Source organism: Falco cherrug, chromosome 6 (genome assembly GCF_023634085.1).
Source record: "Falco cherrug isolate bFalChe1 chromosome 6, bFalChe1.pri, whole genome shotgun sequence".
Lineage (NCBI taxonomy): Eukaryota > Metazoa > Chordata > Aves > Falconiformes > Falconidae > Falco > Falco cherrug.
In genome coordinates, this window is record NC_073702.1 from 25,138,061 (window position 1) to 25,161,097 (window position 23,037).

Below are 23,037 nucleotides of genomic sequence, written 5' to 3' on the forward strand. Positions count from 1 at the left end.
AAAAACAAAAAGAGGGAATGGATTCTGAGACTGCATGCTCATCTATGGAAAGCTGTGTATACATTGAATTATCTGACTGTGCTAGCCGGGAAAGAATGTCCTGTGATTATCTCACATTTCTTGACTTTGCACAGAGGAGATCCTCCTATCCAAACAAAAGTCTTAATACGAGACCTACAAACAGGAAAATGGACAGGCCCGTGAGATTTAATTACCTGGGGACAAGGGTATGCTTGTGTCTCCACAAATGCAGGGCCACGGTGGCTTTCAGTTAGGTGTGTTAAGCCTGTTTTAGATCCTAGAATTGACAAGAGGACATCAGATACCAGCTGTTCCACAGAACCCTTGAGAGGGGAGTCAGAACATCTGGGTGATCCTGATGCAGAGCCTGAATCGGATGCAGCATTGTGCCTTCTTAACTCGACCTGAGCAGCCTTTCCACATATCCTTCCAAGGGCCCTAACAATGGATGATAGACACAGCCTTTCTGGTTAAAAACAAAAAGGGGGAATTGCAGAGGAATGAAGGCGGTGGGGTGATCAGCATTGATATGCAGCTGTGGTCTTGCCTGGAAGGCAGTGGTTGATTGACATGGACAATGTGCAGCTGTAGCTCGTTCCTGCTAAGTAGTTAAATAGCCCTGAGGATGGTGGGGTGGGTGGTTTGGATGAAGGAGGAGCAGTGTGGTCTGATCTCTGGGGGAAGGAGAAACAGCATGGACAGTAGAATCTGACCGACAGTAAATGCCTTGTTGCCGCCTACTAGTTAGCTTGTGCTGCAACAGACTATTTAAATGAATGATTTGTATTACTGTTCATTATACAAAAGGTTTCCATTTTGGAGCCCTTCCCTGCAGGTGAAATATATGCTAAAGAACTTTTTCAAGGCTTAGGGTCAGAGAGGGAGTGCAGAACAGACTAGCCCAGGCTGTACTCATCCATGCCTTCTTAAAATTCTGGGTATTGTGAGTTGTAAATTAATGTTTACATTAGCTTTTCCACTAAATCATGATAGGTTTTTTTAGAGATCTCAGAGGGACTGGAAACCACAGGTACCAATTTTCATGCTAGGAAAGTGGTTATACTGCAAAGAAAGCACAGAATTAGAACACATACAATACAAGTTCAAATACAATAAAATGTGTAAATGTCCAATTGACTTTTGTACTAGGAGTCATGTCTCACAAATTGATTGAAGTTCTTTGAAGTAGCAAAGATCAGGTGGAGCAAGTTGATACAAAAGGATCTGAAGACGTCCATTTGCAGAGACTCTTAAAGAAACTAAACTGTCACACATTACAAGGGAAAGTCCTTGCATACAGAAATTATGTTTCAAATGGCAGGGGAAAACTATCAGGAATGAAAGGCCAGTTACACATTGGAGGAATTTTACTACGGTAGTCTCCCAGGGAGCTACAATAGAGGCTGCACTGCTCAATGCACGTGTAAACAGCCTGTAAAAGACCTTGATAGTGGCAAAGTTTCAGGATGGTGATACATCCACTAACCCTACTGCTAAAGACTGGAGAACTTTTGAAAGCCTCTGCAAGTGGGCTGCCAGCTCAACTACAACACTGACAAATGCAAAATCATCATCATGGGGAAAAAACATTTTTTTCAGTAATATATTGATGGTCTACATATGCACTACTGCTAAGAATGCCTTTCTGAATCAGGTCCACCTAGCCTAATAGTTTGCCTAACTGAGGCCAATAGCAAGCGTGGAGAGAGAAGTGTGGAAAGGCAGTTTAATGGTCCTTTCCCAGCACACCCTCACATCTTCTGACAATCTGTGATGCATGAATCTCCTGAACCGGCAGCATTGCCTCTGCACTACTTAATAGCCATTGATTAATTTTTCTTTCATGAAATTCTTTATTTTTTTAATCCATGTAAATTTCTGATACCTGCACTATGCTATGGTAACAATTTCCTCAGTGAAATACTACATTTCATGAGGAAAAAATGAGGACAGGTCTCTGAAAAGGACAGCTTAGTGGCCAGCAGTCATCAAATGAAGTTGCTATTAAAAAAGGGAAATAACTGGAAAGGTGTAGAAAGTGAAACAGGAAACATCATAAAACCACTGTGCTGATGCGTAGTGTGGCCTCATTTTTATCACTGGACCCAGCACTGGTCATACCAAGAAAGATAAGGTGGAGCTTGTAAAAGAAGAGTTAGGGCAACAGGAGAATTGCCATATTTAAAAGACCTTCACCTGAGTCCATTTGAACATTGGCACACAAATTTTACTGGGCAATGTCACTTTTGAGAGTCTGCTGCCTGTCTTTACTTTTGATTGCAGTTTTCCATACTGCCCAGACATGGAACAGCTTCCTTCCCTCACACCCTTACTGCCCCTTGCCCTCTTAGTAAGCTGATTTCTGCTGCAACGAATGTAAGCAGCAACTTTAGGACTACATGGAAGTATTACTAAAATCTAGATTTTTCTCTATGTTCATCCAAAAAGTAGTTCAAGCATAAGCTCTTCAGGGCAGAACTTAACTTTGTAGGTACTGGACAGATAAAGCACTACTTAGAACAATGACTGCTAGCAGCAGCAGTAGTAGTAAATAATAATAATAACAGTAACAACAACAATAATTAGAATTCCATTAATGTATACCTCTACAGTTCTTATGACAGGAAGCTTTTGAAAATGTTTCACTAGTTTTATCTGGTCTCAGCTTCATACAGTATGTATTTTAAACAACCTAGTTTGCATTTCTCATTTTTGTAAACTAAACCAAGTTCTTCTGAATGTGTTATGCAGTCATGGATCCTGCATTTTCTATGTGACAGATTTTTTCAAAGACTTTGTGCAGGGCTCAATGTTCCAACTGTGTATTTGTCGCCCTGGTTTTCTAGAGGGCACCCTCTTGATCCTTTGGGAAGAGAAAAGAAATTGAGATACTGAAAAAAGAAACACCCATACACAACTGTGCTATGAAATAAGGACTTTCTAAAAGTTCTGTAATCCAGCTGTCCTCTACACAAACAAATATTCAGAGAAGAATTAGCTAAACTGTAGTATAACCATGATATAGTAAGAGGAAATGTTTATGTATTTAAAGAATTTTTTTCAATGTATATTTAGTATTAAAGAGGTTTGTTTCTGATTCATTGCCATACCAAAAGCACAAAGCACTGGGGAAGAGTGCATAACCAAAAACATTTTTTGCTGTCCTTGCTAATTCAAATTGCAAATGTATTTAGATTCACTCTTTTAAAAAGGTGCAATATGGTCAGGAAAATATTTAAGGAAAAATTTGATTCACGTCAGATCAGGATGTGACTCTGAGAAGATGTGTATGATGTGAATGTGGTGTACCATGTGTGATGTGTATCATGTGAGTGATGGATGATTGTGACTAACAATCCAGTGTATCCTATTTCTCTTCCCCAAAAGCTACTGATAACATACAATGGTGCTCCTTACTCCAGTCTTATGATGCTTTTCAAAATGATAAAAATTTGTATTCCCCAAAGAGTTTTACTCTTCATTAACCAACTACCAATTGGTTGAAGGTCCTTTCTATGTTTGTAAAGGTTAGATTATCCCCATGTGTTTGTTGCAAGCTGCAACCTATTTTTTTGTTGTTGTTTCACTTTTACATTTCCTTTAGCTGTAGTTACTTGGGAACAGAAAGCAAAAAACAAAAAAAAAAAATCTACTGCAAATGAGCCACAAATAGCAGCTTTGAACACCAGCTGTCATTGAGCAAGTTATTCATGTGCTAACATTATAGCAAAACAAGTAAGAAGACTACAAAGAGAATTTGTAATGCCCAAATTCCATTAACTAAGTCTTTATACTTTCTATATGTATGACTAAAGCATGTCTTAAGCCGTAGGGACTCATCATGCCTCCTAACCCTTCGGTGTAGTACTTCATCCTGACTGTGTGTCAGGATGGGGACGGTCACCATCCCCCTGCATGCCTCAACAGTTGTCTAAGTTGGAAGCAATCTGTGGTCTACTGAAGAAAGTTCTACCAATCTAGTAGGATTGCAGGATACACAGGAAAGTGTATCCAATGAGCATGTTAGAGAGGGTCAGAGGTAACCAGCTCCCCAAGTTATTTCTAAGTAACAATAATTATGAAAAAAATACCAGAGTCAAGACTTTGGAAACCAGGAAGTCTGAAGTTCCATCAGATAGTAGTGTATGTCTATGGTGCTTAGCATCAGAACAGATATTGCTGTAAATCTTACTAAATTCTATCAAGTGTTTTAAAAACTAATAAAAAGAGATTAACATTGCCTTCTGAAACTTTTGTGAGTGATGTCTCATGATATAGCAATCTCTGTCTCTCTCTCCCCCCGCTCTAGCCAGCCTATTTCTTTTTAAAGAAATCACTAGTTGTATTTATTGTACTTGTCATATAAAAACACCAGTCAAATTACAATGGTCAAACTGGGTATCAAGATGATATTCCATTAAGTCACCAACAAAGAAACAGATAGAAAAGTAATGATAACCAGAATGGAGTCTACTATTTTTCAAAATAATTACAATGTTCTTCTTTTCAAGCAAAGAAGAGGCAGTCATCTAACATATATGGATTTTTAGTATCATGTGGGAAATTGTTCTTCAAATGGAAATATGTAAGATTGCTGTGAAGTCTGTAAAGTTGGTCAACACAGTGATTTCATTTCATCTGCATTTTCTTCTAGGTTTATTTGAAAGGGATGTTACCAAACCAAAGAGAGAGAAACAGCAGAATTCACTAAGTGTAAATTAATAAGACAGATCCTATTTGATATCATCATTAATGACTTTCAGAGGTGATAAAAAAAAAAGGGGATAGTGGTCATTAAATTTACTGATTATACAAAAATAACAGTCACCATTGAAGCAGAAGAGGACAAGGAGTGATGGATGAACCTGGAGTAATAAAAAAGCAAAACAAATGGTAAAAGACTAATGATGATATTTTTTGCTGTTAGCCCACCGGCTGGATGCAGCGAAGAAAGAGCAGGGTAGAAGATCACAGAAGTATGAACTATCGGACAATGTGTTTCCATAATTTGCAGTCTACAGGCAGATGTTGTCTAAGGGCTGATGTCCACACTCCTCCTTGTCCCCCAGGCAGCAGCTCACAAGCCCTGCTGACTGCAAGCAGACTGCAGCAGCCCAGTGGAAGTGCATGGAGAGACCACACAGGTACTGCACCGTGCTACATGGCACCCTTCAGAGGCATAAAGAAAGACAGGATATGAATTCTCCCATCCAAATTAAAACTGAAACCAAGACTTCACTCCCCTGACAAGTGCCACAGCTGTAAGGCTACTGCTCATAGAGAGTGAGGAGGACAAAGTATCTGAAAAGCATCTCTGCAGGTATCTGTTCTCAAGCAAGGGCTGTGACCTGTCCATAGCAGCATGACCTGGAGATGTGACCAGGCCTGTCCATCCTATGTTTTGTTGCATTCTACCTTTCACATTATCTTGGATGTTGCATGGGATGAATGTACACAAGCAGTCTCTGTGCTCACCGGTGCCTGAGGCAGCACACCCTCCTAGTACCTACCTCACTGGGACTGTGATACAGGCTTCCAATTAACCATCATGAATCATTGAGTCCAGGAAGAATTATCACCTCAAGCTCAATTCTATCAATGGCAGACCTAAGCTGACAGGATACAGACTTATTTAGAGGTCTCTCTCTGCTATATGCTCCACAGTACCTGCAATATCCAATTTATACCATTTTCCAGGATAACCTCCTCATTACCAGAGATAACAGAGATTGATGGTACTGTTCCAAGGATGTCAAACAGGTTTTGAACTTATTAAAAAGTTGAAAAGAATGAGGACGGCAAAATCTGAGACACTTGATGTTGGGATATTGCATGTTTCTTCAGTATTGCACAGAAGCTTTCCTACCAAATGTAGGAGAGCTTATTTATTCCTGGTTCACAATGTATCAGAAGACAAAATACATCCTTTAGCGTATTTGATGATATTTATTTGACTGATGAACTGATAGCTGGGTCATACTTTTTAATACCAAAATCATTTAAAAAAATCTATAATTTCTAGTTTATCTGAAATGGGAAACATAGAGCTCATTTGTCATTTGCTAATCTAACTTTCTGTTGCTGTCACTGCACAGAAACGGCCTATGTTCCAAAAAAGAACAATAAGCATCCATTTAAAGTCTCTGCAAAGGAAATGCAAAAGGTGTAATTCAAATTGATGTAAACCACTGAGACTGCTTTTCAAGAGGAAACCTCTTGTTGTTCAAGGCTTTGCTTTCAAGCCTAGTTTTTGCAAAGGGATGGGATTCTTCAGAAGCTAAAGAGAATCCTGGCCTTTCTATCCAAAAATATGTCTTCAGAGGTGACGTTCTTCAGAGGCAAAGATGTATAAAACCCCAATGATTATACTTCAAGCTGTCTTAGAATACGTGGATGCCAGATTAAAGGACACACCAACTACTATTCACAAGGTTTCACACCTTACACTGTGGTTTGGTAATAAAAAGAGTGGGTCTCTATGACAGTCTGCCAGATCATTTTACATGCAGATTAAGTGAGGAGGGTAAAGAGAGCCCTCACCTAAGTAACTGGTTTTGAAAATCCCCTGTAGGTTTCCTAACCAGTAACAATACTCCAGCACATTTAACACTTAAATTAACTAATGCTCATGGAAATAATTTCCAATTATTATTTTTTTTAATGTATAGGGGCCAGGGGAGCCAGGTTTGTCAAACCTTGAACATTTTGCATAAACCTTTCATTCTAATAAAAGAGTTCTTGTCCTTGGGATAGACATTCGGTCCTTGTGGCCCAGGACATTCCCTCCTGAATGGCCAGTGGGAGCTCAAACACCACAGCCTCCATGGAGTCCTACATCCAAGTCGCTGTGCTATCAGACCATCTCTGACTGAACTTTTTGAACAACAAATATGTAGTTATTAATTGAAAATGAAACAGCACTGACTGAGAGATTTGGATGTTCCGCCTCAAAAACCCAGAGATGCTTCAGAGGCATGTTCCTCTGTGGAAATATTGTTCTAATTTTATCTCATAGTGAGGTAGCATTATCCAAAACAATTTTTAAATGTGCATTTTATTTCCTTCCAGCACTAGTGATAGAGCAGGTGATTAGATTAGGCCAGATTGTAAACCAGATACATAGTAACTATCTCACTGATAAGATGTCAGTCTAAAGTAAGGGGATTTTTACCCAGTTTTGAAATATACTATTTACTTTGACAGTCAGTCTCAGATGTCACTCAAAATCCTAGACTGGGAGTGGCAGTGGAATTTTAATTTATTTTTGAGGTATGCCACAGCTACCCTTATCAGAGCAAATGAAATCAGAATGACTACAATCACAAGAGAAATGAGATACTGTAATGCACTAATCTGTAATAGAGCGAGAAGAGTTCAGAAGAATGTTAGTTAATGTAAACTGTTTTGTGAAGATGATATTTCATTTTGATTTCCTTAATTAAAGATCATCCTAGAAACTCAGTAACCATTATTTTCCTCCTAGATAACTCCAGCAGAAACGGTAGTAGACTGTTCACAAGAGATCATGATTTCTCCCCTTCTGATCAACTGCAAGTCATACATCTAATTTGTCCTTGTTTTGGTTTAGAGGCAGAGGTCTGTTTAATTCCTTCAGGTTTTAGAAGGAGGAATCACTTCCACTGACACCATTTAGTCTGTTTTTAAACTACAATAGGCTTTCATTGAAACTATTTTACCATCATAACCTTACATTGTAATGGCTTCATAATGGTACCGTTGAAAAGGTCCTTATAGACTTGCTGTGAAATAGTTTTCCTGTAATAACTTCATATCTCTGACTGCATTGAAATGATTTCATCATGAGGTCATGGACTAGCAATGAATCGCTTTTGCCATTGAAATCTTACAGTTCCTCATTATAGCCTCAGTCACCACGGCATTGTTATGGGGGCTCCACTGGATAACAATGAAACCATTTCCTTGTGATATATTAGGCTTAAATAATATTATCACCCTAATGATATAGTCAGGGGTTAGGAGAGAGTAAGCCATCCCCTGGCTCATTTCAGTGTTTCACTTCAACGTTTGATGCAGAGGGCTGAAGGTGTGCAGTATGGCTACTGAACTACCATCCCCTTCCCTTGTAACGAAAGTGAATGGTGGCTACACACCCTGCAGGAATAGGGAGTTTTGAATGAACAACAAAAAAAGTAAAAGAGCTTCTTTAGTGCTTCTGGGTCCCAATTTAGCAAACACTTAAGTTCATTCCCCTTCAGTCTAAGTATGTGTTTAATTTTAAACCTGAATTCAAATCACCTTAACTCCAGTGAGATCTAAACACATGGGCAGGTGCTTTCTTGTATCAACACAGACTTGGGAACATTGCAGCACTGAGCTCACGTTCTCACATGTCAGACATCTTGACCTAGCAGGTGCAAAACAAATCCTGAAAAGTGCTGCAGGTTCTAAACTCCTACCAGGTTCAATGGAACTATCAGCCCCTACAGATACAGATTTTCAGGGAGTGCTGTGCAACAGCCTCAGCTTTCCCATCAAATTCACAGCCCTGCGATCCCACAGCTCTCCACTTCTACAGGAAATTGTATCTACTCTGTTTATTCAGCTTTTCTATGGCAGCATGAATACTCCTGATACAACTCATTTAATCAAGCTGATCTAATGAAGCAGATATTCCCTGAAGCCTCTCACCACAGGCTATGTTCTGCCAAACTCCTAAAATCCTTGCTGTCCCATTTTATATTCCTTGTGGACTTGGAATACTATGGTCTCAAGAGACTTGCACTTTAGGCTACTGAAATCTTGAATTACAACGGTTCTGCATTGTCCCATCACAAGTTCCACACAGACTGATGTTCCTCATGTTGCCACTGCTGTGCACTAAAAACCTTCTACTTTCACATCACTTGCTGACGCTGATTACTCTTAAAGAGGAGGAAAACAAATTCCCAAGTCAAAGCACAAGTTATTTATGCTATGTTATCTGCTGCCTCAGAGAATAAGAAAGTACCCTAGGTGTGCTGCTGCATGTGAAAGCTCCTTGCACATAAGAAGGAAAATTGGAGTGATATTCTTGTCTTAACATAGAATCATAGAACGGTTTGGGTTGGAAGGGACCTTAAAGATCATCCAGTTCCAGAACCTGTTGCCATGGGCAGGGACACCTTCCACTAGACCAGGTTGCTCAAAGCCCGTTCCAGCCTGGCCTTGAACACTTCCAGGGATGGGGCAGCCACAGCTTCTCTAGGCAATCTGTTCCAGTGTCTCACCACCCTCACAGTAAAGAATTTCTTCTAATACCTAATCTAAATCTACCCTCTTTCAGTTTAAAGCCATTCCACCTTGCCCTATCACTTACAAAAAGTCCCTCTCCAGCTTTCTTGCACACCCCTTTAGGCACCAAAGGGCTGCTACAAGGTCTCCACGGAGCCTTCTCGTCTCCAGGCTGAACAGCCCCAACTCCCCTAGCCTGTCTTCACAGGAGAGGTGCCCCAGCCCTCTGATCATCTTGGTGGCCCTCCTCTGGACCCACTCCAACAGGTCCATGTCCTTTTAGTGCTGGGGGCCCCATTGCTGAACCAGTGCTCCAGCTGGGGTCTCAAGTGAGCAGAATAGAGGGGGAGAATCACCTCCCTCGACCTGGTGGCCACACTTCTTTTGATGCCACCCAGGATACAGTTGGCTTTCTGGGCTGCAAGCACACATTGTCTTCGACCAGCACCCCCAAGTTTTTTTCCTCAGGGCGGCTCTCAATCCATTCTCCACCCAGCCTGTACTGATACTAGGGGCTGCCCCAACCCAGGTGCAGGACTCTGCACTTGGCCTTGTTGAACTCCATGAGGTTTGCACAGGCCCACCTCTCAAGCCTGTCATTGGCCCTCTGGATGGCATCCCTTTCCTCCAGCATGCCAACCACAGCACTCAGCTTGGTGTCATCAGCAAACTTGCTATGGGTGCATTCAATCCTATCGCATTCTCACCCCCCATCTATTTGCCGATTGGCTCAGCAGCTTCTGGATGAGAAAAGATTGGTTTGATACTTTCCACCACCTTAAAAGAAAATTTCTACCCAGTTTTACTAACTCCAGTCGGGTTTTCCCTACTTCAATGCCATTTTTTTTCCCTTTTTTTCTTCTAAATCTTTCCCAGCACATTTCTAAAAAAAAAGATAAAGTGGATAATTTACCAAACACCCTCATTGCCCCTTCTGCAAGCTGCAAACTTCCTGAAAAAACCATAAATCCATTTACCAAGGACAGTGAGTCACACTTAACAATCTTCCAGAAAAAAAGAAGCAGCAAGAAAACTAATACTTCTTTTGTGGTCTAATATGATCTACTGGCCCACTTACAAAAATATTATTTTTAAGAAATTAGATGTAAATCCATAAAATAAACAAAGCCTCTTTTCATGAGCTCCAGTCAAATAATCTGAAAATAATCCCATGAAGATTTTATTTAGAGAGCTGAGCACTTTCCTGAAAAAACACACATACTGACACAGAAAAATGACATTAGATTCAAAAGTGTATCTACACAGTTTTAATCTTTATATTGACTTCATAGCCAACAAACTTAACTTTGCCCTAATTTTCAATAACGATAGTCAATACTCGTTATCACCGTGAAAATGGTCTTCCTGGGCCAGCCATCTACTTAATACAAGCTCTTACCAAACTCTGTTACATTTGGCTTCATAGCTTAAATACATGTAGTTTAATTGTTTTCCAGTATAATTTATAGTGCACGGCATGCATATCTAAGTCAGAATGGCTATTAGAGAAAATGGTATCAGCAATCAAAATCTCTAAAAAAATGGATAAATGAAGTCTAAAGTCCAAAATCCTTCTGATCTAAGTGCAAAACACTTTCTCTTTTTAACTGTATGCACTTGTATTGACTCAGGTGTTAGCATTCTCCACCCCTGCCATTTTTTGGGGTTCAATATATTTTTAAACAACAAAAATAATATAGCCCCAGCTGAAAAAAACCCCCAGAAAACTAAGAGGTAAATAATGCAAGACACCCAAAACCTGGAAGAGGTAAAATGCACTAAAAAAGGGGAGTGGAAATTTTTTAATGCTTCCAAGCATACAGAGCATATAAAGTGCTGCTAGACAACAGCATCAGCCAAAGAATATTACACAAATGACCTTATGGCTAAAGCACCTGTAGTGAGACTTAACACCAGCCTTTTCTGCACACTCCATGGTATTAGGCAAACTGGGGGAAAAAAAAAAAAGAAAAAAGAAAAAAGAAAAACAAACCACAAACCTGTAGGCCAGAGTATGGGAATAATTAGATAAAGAATAGGTAGATAAGCAAGACGTGTTGAAGTAAGCTGCATATTTGCTGCAGGGTTAGGAAATCCCAGTGCCTTCCTCAGAGTGTCTGCAGGGAGTATTACTTGCATGTAATTTTGCTTGAGTGTTTACTATCTCTGAGCAAAGCAGGCAAGACTTATGAGCATCTCCAGGTTACTAATTTCTCAACCAGCGGAAGGTGCCACTGGGAAGCGCCCTTTGATACCACCAACCAATGTTCTGAAAAAGCACAGTCAAGAAACAGGAAATATTTGAGACTGTGTCAGTAGCTGACATTTTAGTCCTGGAGGAATGATATACCAAAGCTCTGCTTCAATTTGAGCTAAGCTACCAGTGAATCCAATAAGAAGAATCCAATAAAAACAGGCATATTAAATATGCTTTAGCAGCCTAGAAGCACAAACTTCTTCGGTTTTCAGGGAGACCGTATATCTTAAATCACATACTGCTTTTAAAAATATCAACTAAATAGACTTACTAGGGGCTTATTTTGCAGGTAAAATTTATTGTTCTTTTTAAAATTATTTATTCATTTTTAAGCATAGACCAAATAAAGAAGTGTTATCTTAAGTATAAAAACAAATATATCTTATGCCCTTCCACCTTTCTGTCCATGTATGTGTACTTCAAACGGGCTGGGTTTGGTCCCAGACTGCAAAGTCAAATGAACTGAGTCTGAAGTCATACTATAATGAATTAGAAGTGACTTTACTGACATCAGAGCCATGTAAAAGTAGCTTGGGGAAAAAGCTGACACCATTGCAGAGATTTTGAGCTCCATATTGCATAGATGCACAGCCCTTAATTCTGCACCTTTTACCAAGTACCAAAATGAGGATCAGGCATTGAAAACCAATCCCTCTATGTCTTCCTTAAAGCTAAAACAAAGACATTACTTTTCTTGACAAAATTCACATCAAAGCAGCTCCAGTTCTGGCAGATTCTTCCACTCCATGATGCTCAGCTATTCTCTGTTTCCTCACCTCTCATTCCAGCACCCGTTGGGGTGAGATGTAGCAGACGTGAGCAGAGGTTGCAAAGGCAAAGTATGGCATGTATGAGATAGGAAAATATTTTATTTCTTGTCTTTTCCACCTCAACCGACAGCCACTCAGTAACAGCCTCTGCTCTGCTCCAAAAGGTGGCTCAATACATCCCTGCCAGGTGACCTATCTATCTCACACATCTGAGAAGAAGTAATCTGAAGCATCCATACCTTTCCCCCATTTTAGGAAGCAAAAAAGCTGGAGGGGAAAAAAGAAGGGAAAAATCTCCCCAAGGCTCGAAGTGCGGAGCAGATCTCTTACCTTTACTATGTCTACCGCTCCGAATGCAAGTGGTTGCTAGTAAAACAGTGATCACCAAAAACACCCTACTGCAATATCTTGAGGGTGAATATAAATATTAGAGAAAGAAGTCAAATCTGAAGTAGCATGGTGGCCTTTGCAATTTCTGTCAAGTCATGATGCTTACCTCCTGGAAGGTTAAGTGTTAATTACAATATGTGGACAAAAGCTAATGACTTGTTTTGGAGTTAATGTCCCATTCAAAAAGGATTATTGTTGTTACCAACCACATCAAGCAATTAATGGCACCCATAATGCTGAAAAAATTAACGGTGGCAGCATAGTTGAGTGACTATTTTGAAAAACTGGTCCTTCCTTGGAGATTAATGAGCAATTTTCTGTCAGAGTGCAGGATGCGCTCTGGTAGAAAACTGACGAAAGAAGCACCATCCTCAGGCGATTATTTTTAACAATCCATTTTGTTGTGTATATTTAAAAGGAAATTTAGTAGATATCATTGCCATTGCAGAAGTATATTCTCATTTATTTTTCCCTTTAAACATTATAAGCCAATATATGACAAGTTACACTGGACTGGATATATAGAATCTGAAATGACTAATTACAGAGGAATAACCAACATGGTGTAAAACACTGCATAAGGATTTTTTCCAATTGTTTTCATTTAGGTTTGTTAGACAAATAAGTATCAGCAATGTAGGCAATTAGGTTTCACTTAAATCAGTCACAATTGATTAATGTGAACTGTTTCACTATTTTTGCCTAAGTTTCTCTAAGCAGGTACTCTGTTTTAAAGTAGGAAGTTTCAGAAGAGACCTGTCTGATTAAAGAAATGCAAAAGGGACTGTAATGAATGTGATTCTTACTGGAAACTTGAAGTGTGGTTTTAATAACACCCATATATTCTTCCTATAAAGAATTGCCTTAATTTATAAATTTAATTTTTTTAAAACCAGAACTTAGCCAAGATTCTTTTTATCTCCCCACTTCTCAAACTGATCGTTGACTCACTGCACAGAGTAAGACCGATCAGCTGTGTAACACCTCGTATAGACTTAGCACGAAGTATAGAATGGGCAAGCAGCTCCCAACCATCCCAGCTTACAGTGATATTTCATATAAAAAAATTGGCTCTGTCCCACAGATCGTGGGGTTACAGATTGGGTCCAGGCCTGAGTGTCTTTTTTTTTTTTGCCTGAAGGCTGCTGTTGGTCCTGGTTATTTCTCTCCTGGAGCTCACCATGTTCATTAGCTTCAGCTCTCAAGTCCACCTCTAATAAAATTATACATCACCACCAAGGGCATCCTCTGTGGGCCTGGAACAGACTGGCATATATAATTAGTTTCCAAGAATGAGGGAAAAAAGTTTCAGATTAACATATTGCAGATCGATTTCTGTTGCATAACAGCCTTCACAAACTAAGTTCCTCTTCCAGAGGCTGCAAAATTGTTACAGGTGTTCACAATGCTTGCCTGAGCAGAGCCCCCTCCTGCCATTGAGCCTAGGTCACAGCAGAAACAGTAACAAATCGGCTTCTGCAGAAAGATGAGTAAGGGTGGAAAAGATAACATAAAGAAATTAGTAGCCACTGACCCCCTCAGATAAAATTCTGCAGTGGGCTAGGCTTTCCTGAGAATGGCCAGGCAGGGGAAAAAAGGAAAGCATAAGGGAACTACACAAGTTTTAACAAGGCTGTTCACTTGGGTAAATGACTTTCTTTTGCAAGGACCTTTCTGAAAACAAATAATTTCTTTCTTCTTTTGTTTGGAATTCATACATTGCAGTCCCTAAAAGCAGACCAGTGCAGGGTCCCCTTCCGAGCAGTCCCCCCCCACCACTCGCCTTGGCTGCTGTGGCTTTAGCTGCGAGGCTTGGCAGTGGTCCACAGCTTTGTCCCAATATTCTGGCGGCTGCTCCCCAGCATATGGTCTATTCATTTTTCCCCAGCTGTTACTCAGCCAGGGAGACCATGCTCTCTCCTAGCTACAGACCTTTGTTCAGAAACAGGGAATCAATTTTCTCCTTGTTAAAGGGGCACGAGGGGCAGAGGGGAAGTGAGCAGGTATTCACATCGACCTTACGCTTCTAAACTGAGTGATGTTAAGGAAGCTTGCTTTCACTGAATAGTCGGTCAAGCCTTCAGAGGGAGATTGAGACTCTTTGGTGTGGAGCACTATTTAGGATTATGCAGCAAACAACCTCCTCCCCACCCCCCACCCCCATCCTGTTTTTCCAACTCATTTATCCTTCACATTCTCCTTCCTCCAAATCTTTGGTTGTTCTGGAAACTCCAACGACTCTTTGGAAATTTAGGGACTGAATTGCATGATGCCTATGCCAAAATGTTTGCTTATATGAACCTAAAGCAGAGGGATCTTCTGCATTTTTCAGCAGTGGGCAAGGTCAAATTACCAGAAATAAAAAATTGGCTCACCTAACCCTGAATTGTAGGGGTGTGATTTCACTAACCAGTTAAGGTAAACTATGCAGCAACAGTGCAGGAATCTTATCCAATCTTACTTAAGAATTGCCTTAAATGCTCTGTGAATAAGGACCAGCTCGTTACAACGTGTAAGACCATTTGACAGGTGGAAAAGGTACATTGAAAGACTCCATACTGGCCCACATCTCACAAAACAAGGGAATAAAACTGCAAGGAAGAGAAGGTTGAGGGTGAGTTGAAGAAGCAGAAAAAGTTGGCACAGCAGGGAAGTCAGATCAGGTCTGCAGTAAGGGTAATTTTTATGAACTCCCATTAGAAAACTGGTTATCTGATTATCCCGAAAATAGGAAAGAGATATTTCATGACTCACGCAGCAGCTTGCCATGAAATGAGCAAGACTAGTAGCTACTGGAGTTGTTGGAAACATCTTTCAACCAAGAACTTTGTTGTTTTCAGTTCCTTCTAAATAAAATAAAACAAAATATCATCAAGCAAATAAAAAGGGAAAATTTGCAAATAGATGAATAAGGTGGTGAATTAAGGAAGAGAGCCACAGAATAAATCTCCTCCTTCTCTCAGCCGTATAGCCAGAAAACAGAAGAATCTGAAGTATAACAAGCATCAAGAGGCATTTTCATTTAGTACAGTATCTGGGATTTTTGCGTTGTCTGGGACATTGCTGTAAGCATAACAGCATAAAAGTTTGCCCAAATAATAGATTTAGGAACAGAAAAATGCAAGGGAAATGGATCACAAGCTTCACATATGAACATACATATGAACAATTAGTTCATGTGTAGCTGGAGTAAACTTTTACTTCCACTCAAATTTTTCACACGTGTAAGTCTGTCTTGGATCATACATGGCAAAGGATATCTGGGAGCTAAAGGAAAAGCCTCTAGTATCAACTTGCAACTCCATGTGCGGTGACCCAGAACATAACTACAATAGTTTTTCTAGCACTTATTATATTGATTGCTATTTGGGGAATGTTCCCACTCTTGCTGCTGTTTCTTCAGTAAGAGTCAAAATGATAGTGGCTGCCATTTACTGGTCTGTGACTTTGACTCTGCTGCTTCTTTTTCCCATAGATTCATCTCCAGTAGGTCTCCAGTATCATGCCCAGCATAACTTCCAGGTCATCCAGTCATGTCAAGTCTGTTTCTTCTTCCTTCCTCCTCCTGCTATGAGATTTGCCAGTGTTGACCCTAGACCTTCGTCTGAGAGAGACCAGCCCCAAAGTTTGTGGATGAGGTTACATGGAACAGTAAGGATAGATTGTACAAACTCTTGGTGGATGGTCAGTCGCCAGACTTGCCCGTTGCTGTGCTTTTCAGAATTTACACCAACCCCTATTTCTTTTGTTCCAAAATAAATTTAAGTCTCTTCACCATCCACCTACATTTGGGTGCTCTTACTATAGCATGCATTAGCATGACACTAGGCTTTGCATTGGGAGTACACAGAGATAAAACAAAAATACCAGGATAAAAGAGCAGGCCAAGTCTACGTGAAGTTACAGTGAATGATGTTGCAGTGAATAAAGGAATAACTCCAGAGTGGAGTGAATGTACTCAAAGGACACTTGCTTTAGTTTTCATTACTACAAAATAGCAATGCCACAAGAGTCAGTGACCAGCAAAAGGTCAGTGGGGAGGAAAGAAATCTTCTCATTGGAGTGGCAGATTAATTTGTGCTGCAAAAAACACATCAGGGTCATGAATCAACAGATAAGGGTTTGCTACTAAAAAGTGTGCTGGCCTTTTCATAGGTGTCTTGAAGCCCTTGGCCTGATGCACAGTGACAAATTTTTTGAGGTCTCTACATCCTTGAGTTAGGAATCTTGGCCTTCTGTACAAGAATCCGTGTAGGATCCAGAGGACAACTCAAAACATTTTGTTATGAAATATTGTGTGGGAGTGAATGGCAACAATTACCTTCAATCATCAAGTCTATTTTTCCCATTCTTCTTTTCACTCCTTGGGTTTTTTTGTTGTTTGGTTTTGGGTTTTTTTTCCCGTCCTCTCCACTGGCTTATTTTCTGCCCATTGCCTTCTGGATGATCCACTTAGGAACTCAGGCTTTCAACTCAGCTTTCTGAATTAGATGGCACAGATAAGATACTCCAAGATGTGCTTATGTGTGCCTAGTGCACTGACCAATTTTGGTCTTTCCTTCAGAGGTGGGCAGAGTCATTCACACGCTCTACCTGTGAGAATCACCGTGACTGACTTAACACTGTTCTGGCCAGCAACCACCAGTCTCAAACAGGGGTGGGATTTTTTGTTTGTTTGGGCTTGGGGTTTTTTTGGCATTTCTGGACTGAGACAGATTCTGCTGGTCAGATGTGAGGCAAAGCATCTGAAATGAGGATTTGAACAGTAACCATACACAAACATATATGCATGAGTTTCTGGTGCAGGAGGAAGGAAAAAGGTCGAAAATTCTCAGATATGGAATAGAACTGGGGAAAAAAAAGTGAGTTTCAGTTGCATACTCATTGCAAAGTAGATGGGCTAGAACTGTTCTTAAAGCACAGTACAGACTTTATTCTATACCTCTGTCTGAGCAAATATGTCAATATTCAATGGACAAGCTGTCAAGGATTTAAAGAGATGTGAATAGCAGGGGCAGGGAGGGATCTGGGGTAAACCTCAGATAAGAATGTGGATTTCACTTACTATGAAGGCATATCCATAGGAACCACTGAGATTTCTTCCCCCCTGTACTTTGTTTTGGCTCTATTCCTTTTCAAACACAATTAAATCTAACTACCCAAAGTGGATCAGGACTGTAGGAGTCTCACTGAAATTATTCAGCGCTCTTTCAAGTAATTACACTAGTCTCAGGGAATCTGCCTGCAGAAGCAGGTGTTTGTTAGCAAGAGAAGGGATTTCATAATCTGAACTCTATTTATTGAAAATAATAATAATAAATAAAATAATCTGCTGCCAGGATTATTGGAACCCTGCACTGAGGACACAGCACAACACTGGACACTAGAAAATCTGTTTCAGTTACAGAAACAACAAATACACAAGTTCACAGGACATATGTGAATCAACACAGACGTTCTTTTCACCTCTTTCAGACCAAACCATTGTATCTTAGATAACAGCCCAAAACATTCAGACTTGTGTATCTACAATTTTGGGGCATATTTCCTAATTTCTTCCTTGTAAGCTAATCAATGAAATCTATTCTTACATCTCTCTAACCTTCTCCCTTTACTATCCAGAAATCCCAATAGTAAATACACAGAAATCACGTGGAATTCAGCTTCATGTCCAGAAGAGTCCATTACTTCTGTGAATCCCATAGTTCTACTGGAGTATTGAAGCACACATTCAGCAATATTGCTTGCTTTCATTATCTACTTACAAGTGGAGTTTGCCATGGCCAGTCTATTTTCTAAGGTTCACTGTTAGAGATATTCTAGATTTGGCATCTCTGACATATACCCTTGTTTTACTGTGCACCATAATAATACGCTACTAAATCAGTTCCCTTCACCAGTTCCACCACCCAAACTCAGTCCCTTGGGCTTTAACACTACTCATTGAAGGCCACCTTGCTCAAGCTGCACTGGAGACACTTCACTTACCAAATTGCTTCTCAGATTTATCAGAATGAGCATAAATACAGACTATCTCAACCTAGCAGCCTAGCTGTTCCTTAAAGTACTGAATTATCTCCGTTGTTCACTGTGTCAGCAGACTGAGAGATAGCAGCCCTGAGAAAATGAGTCCATCTCAGTATAAGTCTAGTTTTCATGAACTCTTGGTTCCTTGTATTTTGAATTAAATTAAAATACACTGATACTGGCATACTGGAAAAAAAAAATCAATGTTTGACCCAAATCCCTTCAACAGTGTCATGTTCAAGCGTTACAGTGATTTCCTCTGGAGAGCACAGATTAGATTTCATATTTATTCAGTCCAGAAACTACAATGTTAATGGAATATAAATGTTAAGAGTTGAACCCACAAATCACAGGTAGATCAGAAATAAAGTTGCTTCAGTCTGTGTCCTTGCTTTCTGTCAGATGTTAGGGTCTGAGAGCATGTAACCACAAACCAAAAAGCATGGAGTTCAGTAAACTGAACAAGCACTAATTGGTTTATCAAGTTAACCAGGAGAAGATATAGGAGTACTTCTTGTCCTAAACATGCAAAACAAGTAAACCAGTATAGAAAGGTCCTTCTCTAGTTGCCACATCATGATGAAAATGGAAGAGGAAATAAACACATCACGAGAGGGAGGCACAGGGGACCAGTGTGAAGAAGAGGCAGGGAAAAATCCATCCTTCAGTAAAGCTCTACAAAATTCCTCCACCATCTTTGCCTCACTGTTCATGCTGTTTTGCTTTGCCATTAACAGTTGTCTTCCTTTTCCTGGTGCTATTCTTATTTCTTCTCTCCCTTTCCTTTTCACTGTCACAGTGCACAGCCTGAAAAATTCCACTCCCTAAGGTTTCAAGCATAAGTTTTTCTTCTTTTGTTTTTGAGTATTCAAAAAAGGGGCTCGAGTGTGGGGCTTTGGGTTTTAAGTATTCAGCCCAAGTGGAAGGCATTCACTTAGCACGTGACATATCTACAGCTCACATCCTTTCTCTGCCCGATTCAGTCTTTTTCTGAAGCCTAATATATATTTCTTTACGCAGAACAGAACAGCTTTGATAGAAGATAGTGAGGGAAGCATAGTCTGCAACAGCAGCAGGTGCACTTGTTTTACCTGATGTGCATCACTAACTCAACCTAGACACCAAGTCAGTCCCACTCACCACTGCTCACTCACAAGCTGAAATATTTTTAGTTTTGATTTAGATAAAAAGCAACATTTCCATATTTTAAAATAAATTTTAAAATTAATGGCCAGCTCTATTCACAGGAGGAACAGAAAGGTAAATAACATCTCCTATTTAGATTCTTGTCTGTTACAGAAACGACTAGTATAGATACTGCAACTCCAACATTATTTTTTTTTTTGCCCTAAAAATCCTCTAGGATTGGCCTGTGTGCTGGAGAATTAAGAACATCTGCCAATTACAAAGTGCTAAAGTAGTCTTCAAGCAATATTCTGTCACACTGCTTTTGATATCAGAATTACTTAGCTAAATTTAAGTGATTGCTTTACAAGCGGTTAGTAAACTTTTCTAACATAATTAACTAAACCCAAATTTCTCAAAAAAATTTAAGTTCTTCAAATCAGAGGTAGGCATAGACATCTTGTGAACTCCTACCCAGGCTGCCTTACTGAAGTTTTCCACAGAATGGAATCACTATACACACATGATTGTATACAAATAGTAACATATCTGTTACTATATATTGTATACATTACCATATATATATATATATATATAGCATGGTAATGTATAAGTATGTATATTTATAACCTATAGGTCTTCTAAAACATTAAATTTGGCCAAGTACCTCTGCTTTGCTCAGTAGCATCCTAACTGCAGTACCACTCAACAAACACTCATTAGTTTGGGTCCCCTATAAAATGCATCACTGAAGACTCCTTTCTTTCATAGCATGTTTGTCACACAAGAACTATTATTCACTTACCTTTCTTTAGGATTCAAAGCCCGGCTCTGCTGTGATCTCTTAAGTAAACTGGGTCAAGTCACCTCAGCTCTCTGTGCTGGTGTAAAAGGAGAATGACACTTTCCCATACAAGTCACTTGATTCAACTCAGTAAAGCAGTCTACAACAACAGAAAACTGATAGCCATTAACACTGAAAAATAAATAAGCAAATATCACTTAAATATTCATTGCCTTTCACAAAAGCTATTCCTTACCCTTTCAGATTTCGGACTGCATTGTAGTGCAACCTTCAAAACTACTCTCAGATTGTTTTAAAGAAAACCCTGAAGGTTTCTCTTCCCTGTTGCTGGGGTGATCCTGGGTTCTAACTGCTTCTTCACATTGCTCTGTCACCCTGTCAATCGCATAATTATAGAATATAATTGCATAATGATAGAAAGCTTAGTGCATTGGCATATAAATAACATTAGTGAATAGATTCCACCAATACGTTTAAGTGCGTTGTTAGATCAACACCAAAGTAGTGGCATCCTGTAGGACCTCATTCGGTAGGCTTTGATAATGCAGGAATCCTGGAAGCCCAGGATGCAACTGATAACAGGAATACCTTTGCTGACTTTCCAAAAGGCACTTCTGCACTTGCATAGCAGCTTAAATATGTTCCAACCTGCAAACAAAAGTTTAGCATATATATAAAAAAAAGAAAGGTGAGGCGAGTGCTTCTAGGGTTTTTTGTTTATATTTTTCCTTACACAAAGCAGTAATTGCCTTGGCGCAAAGGACTTTAAGAATAATAATAATAATAAGAGTCCTTTGTTTCAGCTGTTGTAAAGAAGCATGATTTGGGAAAGAGAAATTCCCACTACAGTGTCAGAAAGGCATTCAGATATCATTTGGATGGGCACAAGGTTAGACCTTCCACACAGGCATGCGTACACGTTTAGTGAAACAGCGTGAGAACTCAGTTCTGAGAGTAGGCAGAGTGAGCATCAAAAGAAAGTTGAACTAAACAGAGCTGAAACTTGCAGACAGTTGTACAGGGTTGTGGTATTTTTTGGTTTTTGCTTTAACTTAGATGTATTTTTTGGGGGGGGATTTTTTTTTCTTTTCAATATGACATATCCAGATTAGTTGAGGATCACTGCCTTATAGTGCCAATGACCACTTCAGATATTACATAGTTTTCCTATTTGATCAGAGAATGATTCCTTCTACTATGGACTCCTGATCCTGTCAGGAACAGATACAGAAAGGGAGACAGTTCTAAATTATTAATTTGTAGAATAAAACCTCATGTGAGTTTACATCTCTTACAGTCTGGTCCTTAACAAAATTCACACCCATTATATTAAAACCTTTCTGATAATATAGGATTTAGTGGGTGATGTTTTTTTCCTGTGGAAGCAAGTAGCAATAAAACTCCAGCTCCAGGTTTGTTGTGCCTAAAACTCCCCTCTAAGAAGTACATTACCCAGCTCCCTTGTTTTTCTGCAAACCTTCATTCTTTAAGTCACTGCTGTTTCTGATGCATGACAAGCAATGAGTCATCAGGAACTTACCATTAATGTATCTGGGTGAGAAATTACATCCTCTGCCCCTTAACAACTTCAGGATTCCCAGAACTGTTCCACATTTCAGGGATGAAATTGAGATCTTTAATTTTTCTTTATTTTCCTATGTATTTCTCCACAGCTTATAAACCAGTGATTTAAGGGGACCACAAACTGAAAAAAGGAGGGACAACAATACTTTGTGTCTTCGAGGAGACCTGGAACACCTGCTATGAGTGTTGCTCACCATTCACACATGTGCTGCTATTTTGAATTAAAGAGAATACAAAAAAACTACTTGCATGTTTGAAACCTTATGGTATCAATAAAGTGTCAAAATCGCTGCAGTTCTGATGCAGTGATATTGCAAGTACCACTTGCATTATTTTTTTGCAATGCCTGTTTTTATATTCCTATAGTGCTGTTGCACTTGCAGCAACAGACAATATAACTGCCTCTTTAGGAGCTTCTCAGCAAAATCACATACTAATAGCACCAATCTGGCTCAAAAGTACAAGGTCATTCTGATCCTTTGCAAATATATTCTTCACCAAGGGCAACTGCTACTAGAAGCAACCCCCTAGGTTGTTAAAATAGCAGATCATCTCTTATGGTATGTTAGAAGCACAGGCATTTGGGGAAGTAAAAAAAAAGATATCCTTATTACATTTATTTGCACAAAAATCAAAAGTCTTTCATTTGTGCTTCTAACATAAATGCTTAAATTCCTTTAAAGGAATTGCATTAAATATCTCCATATTTATCAGCTCCTATCAGTCCTCCTAGCATATAAAGGCAGAAGATGCAATATGTTTTTATATCAATATCAAATAACATGAGATCTGCAACACCTGTTATG

The 23,037-nt window shown here is 39.5% G+C and overlaps 1 long non-coding RNA gene across 1 annotated transcript; it reads right to left on the minus strand.

The window, feature by feature from the left end:
* Positions 1–10,186: 10,186 nt before the first annotated feature.
* LOC114014382 (uncharacterized) lies at positions 10,187–21,002 on the minus strand. Its single transcript, XR_003557834.2, has 3 exons — positions 20,883–21,002; positions 20,648–20,786; positions 10,187–10,225 (listed from the first exon to the last, which is right to left on the minus strand). It is a non-coding gene; the product is annotated as an uncharacterized LOC114014382 (long non-coding RNA).
* Positions 21,003–23,037: the final 2,035 nt, after the last annotated feature.